This window comes from Erinaceus europaeus, chromosome 2 (genome assembly GCF_950295315.1).
Source record: "Erinaceus europaeus chromosome 2, mEriEur2.1, whole genome shotgun sequence".
NCBI classification, from domain to species: Eukaryota; Metazoa; Chordata; class Mammalia; order Eulipotyphla; family Erinaceidae; genus Erinaceus; species Erinaceus europaeus.
The window spans coordinates 60,611,098-60,617,917 of record NC_080163.1 but is presented as its reverse complement, the minus strand read 5'-3'; positions in this window follow the sequence as shown (position 1 = coordinate 60,617,917).

Sequence of the window (6,820 nt, the reverse complement as noted above, 5' to 3'; positions counted from 1 at the left end):
TGGGATCCTTATGCCGGTCCTTGTGCTTTGCACCATGTGCGCTTAACCCGCTGCACTACCGCCCGACCCTGAACTGGGATCTTTATACCTGTCCTAGCACTTTGCAACCATGTGCTTAAGTTTAACCCACTGTGCCATCACCTGTCTCCCCCTCTTTAAAATAAAAGCAAAATAAAATACTTTAAGAAAATTAGCACATACTGTTGCTATGAAAAAAAGCTCTGGTTGCTTTGGCAGGGCCAGACCAAATCAGCCTGCGGGCCAGATGTTCCCCTCCCATAATTTAAAGTAAGAAAAATGTGACTACAGTGGTCCGGGAGGTGGCACGGTAGCTAAGGAACTAGACTCTCAAGCATGAGGTCTTGAGTTCAGTCCCCGGCAGCACATGTACCAGAGTGATGGCTGGTTCTTGCTCTCTCTCTCCTCCTATCTTTCTCATTAATAAATAAAATCTTTTTTTAAAAAAAAATCAAAAAAAGAAAAATATCACTACAAAGAAGCTTCACCTACCCTAATAGTCAATTTATTATTTTTGATAAGAGACAGGAAGGAGAGAGGAGAAAGACACCTGCAGCACTGCTACACTGCTCGTGAAGCTTCTACCCTCAGGTGTGGACTGGGCGCTTGAATCAAGATTCTTGTGCATGGCAGCATGTGACTCAACCATATGCATTTTCTCACAGCCCCAAATTTTTTAATTTTTATTTATAAAGACAAGACTATAGGACAAGAGGGGTACATTTCCACACAATTCCCACCATCAGAACTCCGTATCCCATACCCTCCCTTGGTAGCTTTCCTATTTTTTTTTTAACATTTATTTATTTTCCCTTTTGTTGTCCTTGGTTTTTATTGTTGTAGTTATTATTGTTGTTGTTACTGATGTCGTCGTTGTTGGATAGGACAGAGAGAAATGGAGAGAGGAGGGGAAGACAGAGAGGGGGAGAGAGACAGACACCTGCAGACCTGCTTCACCGCCTGTGAAAGTGAATCCCTTGAAGGTGGGGAGCCGGGGGCTCAAACTGGGATCCTTTTGCTGGTCCTTGCACTTTGCGCCACGTGCACTTAACCCGCTGTGCTACCACCCAACTCCCAGCTTTTCTTTATCCCTGTGGCAGTATGGACCCAGGGTCATTGTGGGATGCAGAAGGTGGAATGTCTGGCTTCTGTAATTACTTCCCCACTGAACATGGGCATTGACAGGTCGATCCATACTCCCAGCCTGTCTCTCTCTTTCCCTAGTGAGTCCCAAATTTTTAAGCTTGTAAGAATTGCATGGCAGTGTGGGAGGTGACTCAGTGCCGTACTTGTAAGCCTGAAGTCCTGAGTTTGAGTGCCAGAGTGATACTTTGCTTATCTCTCTCTGCCTTTTATTAATAAATGAACTATTATTAAAATAATTTTCAATATTAAATATATAAATATTTCAAAATTATATATAAAGCTTTTTAAATGTCAGTATATGAGAGAAATCCAGTAATTCTCTGAAGGACATTTTGTTTTTCCACTCATCTTTTTAAAGACTTATTTATTGGGGGCCGGGTGGTGGTGCACCTGGTTAAGCACTCACAGTAGTGTGCACGCAAGGACTCAGGTTCAATCCCCTAGCCCCCACCTGCAGGGTAAAAATCTTTGTAAGTGGTGAAGCAGGGCTGCAGGTGTCTCTCTGTCTTCCTCTCTGTCACCCCCCTTCCCTCAATTTCTGGCTGTCTCTATCCAATAAATATTTGAAAGAGACATTTATTAATGAGAAAAGAGAGAACTAGAGCATTACTCAGGTGCATGTGCTTCCAGGGGTCAAACTCAAGCCTCATGCTTGAGGATCCAACACTTTATCCACTGCATTATCTCCTGACCTGAGTGTTTTTTTAATACTTATTTTATTCCCTTTTGTTGCCCTTGTTTTATTGTTGTAGTTATTGTTGTTGTTAATTGATGTTGTTGTTGGCTAGGACAAAGAGAAATGGAGAAAGGAGGGGAAGACAGAGAGGGGGAGAGAAAGATAGACACCTGCAGACCTGCTTCACTGCCTGTGAAGTGACTCCCCTGCAGGTGGGGAGGCTGGGGCTCAAACGGGTATCCTTATGCCTGTCCTTGCGCTTTGCGCCACCTGTGCTTAACCTGCTGCGCTACCACCAAACACCCCCCTTTTTTTAGAGGACTTCAAGAATATTTGTTACCAGAGATAACATCATTATCACTTAAAGTGATTGTTTTGTGACATTCTAAGGAGATAGAAATATTTGAAATAGCAAGAATGAGAGAGATGATGTTATGCATTAAATAGTTATCTGTGAGGTTCCAATTTATCTTGAAGCAAATTTTCTGTCTCAGCTCAATTACTGTGGACATTTCCTATCAACAGTGCCACTGATTACTGGAATGTATCAAACCTTTTAACTTGAGTTACATAGTTGAGTCCTTCACCATCCCCAGTTGCAGGAGCTGATGGCTTGGTGGTGCACATCAACATCACCGTTAAGATGGTTAAAGCTTACATCCACAGGCTGAGGTACTCTGCCTTCCATTCTCTGAACTTGCACATGGCCAGGGTTACTGGATTCATGGAGCTGGCCCCCTCACCAGTGCTTGACAGGAAGTCTCTGAGGAGTTGGAGACTTGCATTCCTTTTTCATTTCTTCTTTCTTTCCTTCCTTCTTCCCTTTCTTTCTTTCTTTCTTTCATTCTTTCTTCCTTTCTTTTTTAAAAGATTTTATTTATTTATTCATGAGAAATGATATTCATGAGAAAAAGAACCAGACATCAGTCTGGTACATGTGCTGCTGGGGATTGAACTTTATATGTTAGGAGTCCAAAGCCTTATCCACTGTGCCACCTCCCAGACCATGAGACTCTTGCATTTCGTTTTTTTGCCTCCAGGGTTATCGCTGGGGCCCAGTGTCTGCACTAGGAATCCACTGCTCCTGGAGGCTATTTTTTCCCTTTTGTTGCCCTTGTTGTTTATCGTTGTTGTTATCGCTGTTGTTGTAGTTGAATAAGACAGAGAGAAATCGAGGGAGGAGGGGAAGACGGGGAGAGAAAGAGAGACACATGCAGACCCTGTGGTTGATGAGAGAATATGCTTTCCCAGAGTATTTTACATGGTTGGTTTAAAAATATATATTTTTTGGGAGTCAGGCGGTAGCACAGGGGGTTAAGTGCACGTGGCACAAAGCGCAAGGATAGGCATAAGGATACCGGTTCGAGCCCCCAGCTCCCCACCTGCAGGGGGATCGCTTCACAGACAGTGAAACAGGTCTGCAGGGGTCTGTCTTTGTCTCCTCCTCTTCTCTCCATTTCTCTCTGTCCTATCCAACAATGACGACATCAACAGCAATAATAACTACAACAACAATAAAAACAAGGGCAACAAAAAGGAAATAAATAAAAATTAAAATATATATATATATATATATATATAGTGGTCTGGGAGGTGGTGCAGTGGATAAAGCATCGGACTCTCAAGCATGAGATCCTGAGTTCAATCCCCGGCAGTATATGCACCAGAGTGATGTCTGGATCTTTCTCTCTCCTCCTATGTCTCATTAATAAATAAATAAAATATTAAAAAATATATATATATATATATATATATATTCTTTACTAGAGCACTGCTCAGCTCTGCCTTATGGTAGTGCTGGGCATTGAACCTGGGACCTCAAAGACTCATGTAAGTAGTTTGCATAACTGTTATGCTATCCCCTGGACTTTGCCCATAGTTTTTTGACTGTCAGATTGTGATTAAAATTCTGCCAAAGGTAAGGTATGTAATTATACCGCTATTAATTTTATAATATTGTGAAACTGTGATAAATTGCTAATAAAGAAATTTTAAAAAACTCTGCCACAACCTTCCAGGATGCTATAGTAAGAATAGACAATAAATATTATTGTCAATGTGGAGAACTGGAACCCTCATACATTGTTAGCTACTTAGGAATATAGTCTGATAACAACTCAACAAGTTAAAAATAGACATACCACATGGCCTAGCAATTCTGATCCCAAGCTTGTGCCCAAGAGAAACTTGTACATGTGTGTTCACCACAACATTATTCATAATAGAGGAAAGATGAGAACAACTCAAATGACCATCAGCTCACACAGTGAGATATTGTTCAGCCATAAAAAGGACAAGCTTGGGTACATTCTGCAGCATAGATGAGTCTTAAAAACACACCACCTACGAGTCCCCGGCTCCTCACCTGCAGGGGAGTCACTTCACAGGCGGTGAAGCAGGTCTACAGGTGTGTCTTTCTCTCCCCCTCTCAGTCTTCCCCTCCTCTCCATTTCTCTCTGTCCTATCTAACAATGACAACATCAACAACAAGAACAATTTTTAAAAAGGCAACAAAAGGGAAAATAAATATAATTAAAAAAAAAACGCCATCTGAAAGGAAACCGTCACAGAAGGTCACATGCTCTATGAATCCATTTATATGCAATGTCCAGAACAGGCAAATGTAGAGAAAGTAGAGGGGTTCCAAGGGCTGGCCACAGGTTGTAGGGGTACTTGCTAATGGGGAATGCTTGCTAATGGGTCCAGAACTTCTTTTGTGAGCAATGAAAAGTTTCTGAAGTTCTATATTGACAGCGTTTGCACACATCTGTGATGATACTATGTAACACTAAATTGTGTAAAAGGATACATTTTATGGTATGTGGAACAAGTCAATAAAGCTTGAAAAGAAAAAAAAAGCTCACCTCTGCAACAAGGCTGTGTATCCTTTCTGCTTGTAGATGCAGCTGTTACTGTATGGAGTTGCTGTTATTGGTGTTAAAAGGATTTCCTGAGGCATTGAAGCAAAGCTACCAGTTTCATTTTTTTTTCTCTTCTTTATCTTAAATATTTATTCCCTTTTGTTGCCCTTGTTTTATTGTTGTAGTTATTATTGTTATATTTAAAATTTTTTTATTTTCCCTTTTGTTGACCTTATTGTCATTTTATTGTTGTTGTAGTTATTGTTGTTGTTACTGATGTCGTTGTTGGATAGGACAGAGAGAAATGGAGAGAGGAGGGGAAGACAGGGAGAGAGAAAGAGAGACACCTGCAGACCTGCTTCACCGCCTATGAAACGACTCCCCTGCAGGTGGGGAACCAGAGGCTAGAACCAGAATCCTTCTGCCGGTCCTTGCGCTTTGCGCCACGTGCGCTTAACCTGCTACTCTACTGCCCCACTCCCTATTATTGTAGTTATTGATATCATCGTTTTTAGATAAGACAGAGAGAAATGGAGACAGGATGGGAAGACAGAGAAGGGGAGAGAAAGACACCTGCAGACCTGCTTCACCGCCTGTGAAGCAACTATCCTGCAGGTGGGCAGCTGGGGGCTCGAACCGGGATGCTTCAGCTGGTTCTTGTGCTTTGTGCCACCTACGCTTAACCCACTGCGCTACCGTCCGACTCCCTTCTTTTATTTTTTTAACCAGAGCACTGCTCATCAGGTTTATGGTTGGTGCGGGGACTGAACCTGGGATTTTGGTGCCTCAGGCATGAGAGTGTCTTTACATAACCGTTATGCTATCTATCCCCCCCCCCCCCCACACACACACACCAAACTAATTTGTTTTTAAGTATTGACAATAGACCTAAAAGAACTAGTAGGGTGTGAGTTACAATCCCGGCTCTGTCTCAGACAGTCCCATCTCTAAAATGAAATGAGAACATTAGTGGGAGTCATTTCTAAGTTCTAAATTCCCTTTGAGAACTTTTCAAGGTCAAATACCAGACAAGACATTTGCCTGTCAGAGCTTGCCCCCAGATATGACTCAGCAAAAGTGTAGGATCCTAGAGGAAACCACATTTTAACTAAAATGTGGAAGTCATTGCAGCACAGGTTGTCTCAAACTCAGCAGAATTACTAAGGTTAGAAGAGGCAAAGGAGCCATTCCCGCAGTGCTGTCAAATATTCTTCTTTTTACTAATTTTAATTTCTTTTTACTAATGGAAGCAAGGAGAGAGAGAGAAGAGAGAGAGAGAGAGCCAGGGCATCACTCTGGTATATGCATTGCCAAGTATTGAACTCAGGACGTCATGTTTGAGGATCCAACATTTATCCACTGTGCCTCCTGGGTTGCTCTGAGTCTTACTTTGTTTTGATTTTTTTTTTTTCCTGACCAGAACACTGCTTGGCTATGACTTTAGGTGGTGATTGGGAGTTGTCTGTTGAGTAAACCACTGTACATCTGCCTGATCCAATTGCTCGTGCCTCGCGCCTGCAAGATCACACCAATCCCTATGGACTTTTATTTATTTATTTTTTAGTTATTTAGACAGAGATAGAAATGGGGGGCAACAAAGTAAACACCCTGTGGTGAGGGGGAGGGTGGACATTCAGCTTCCCAGGCGGTGGGGGGATGGGGGTGGTTGGGTGGGATGGGATACAGTCGTTTGGTGGTGGGAATGGTGTTTATGTACACTCCTATTAAAATGTAGTCATATAAACCACTATTCAATTAATAATGAGAGGGGGAAAATTGATCCTATATCTAGAACTTTTTAAAACACAGACTGAGTCTTTTGAATACATAAGCTGAGTCTTTGATGTGTTGACTCTCTCAAAAGCCTAGACCAGGGAGAACAGAAGCAACCAGTGGCACCGCTATATACAAGATGCTGGGTATTATACCCCATACCCTAACAAAGGGACTTTTCAAAGTTAACCCAATTACCAAATAATGTGATGATAACAATAACTATCCATTGTCTTCTTGAACCCTAAGACAGCAGGAACCTCACCTTTCCACTGTAGAGCCTATATTTCCCCCAGTCCTGGAACCTTAGGGTGGAGCCCACTTTCCTGCATGCTGCTTTCAATTT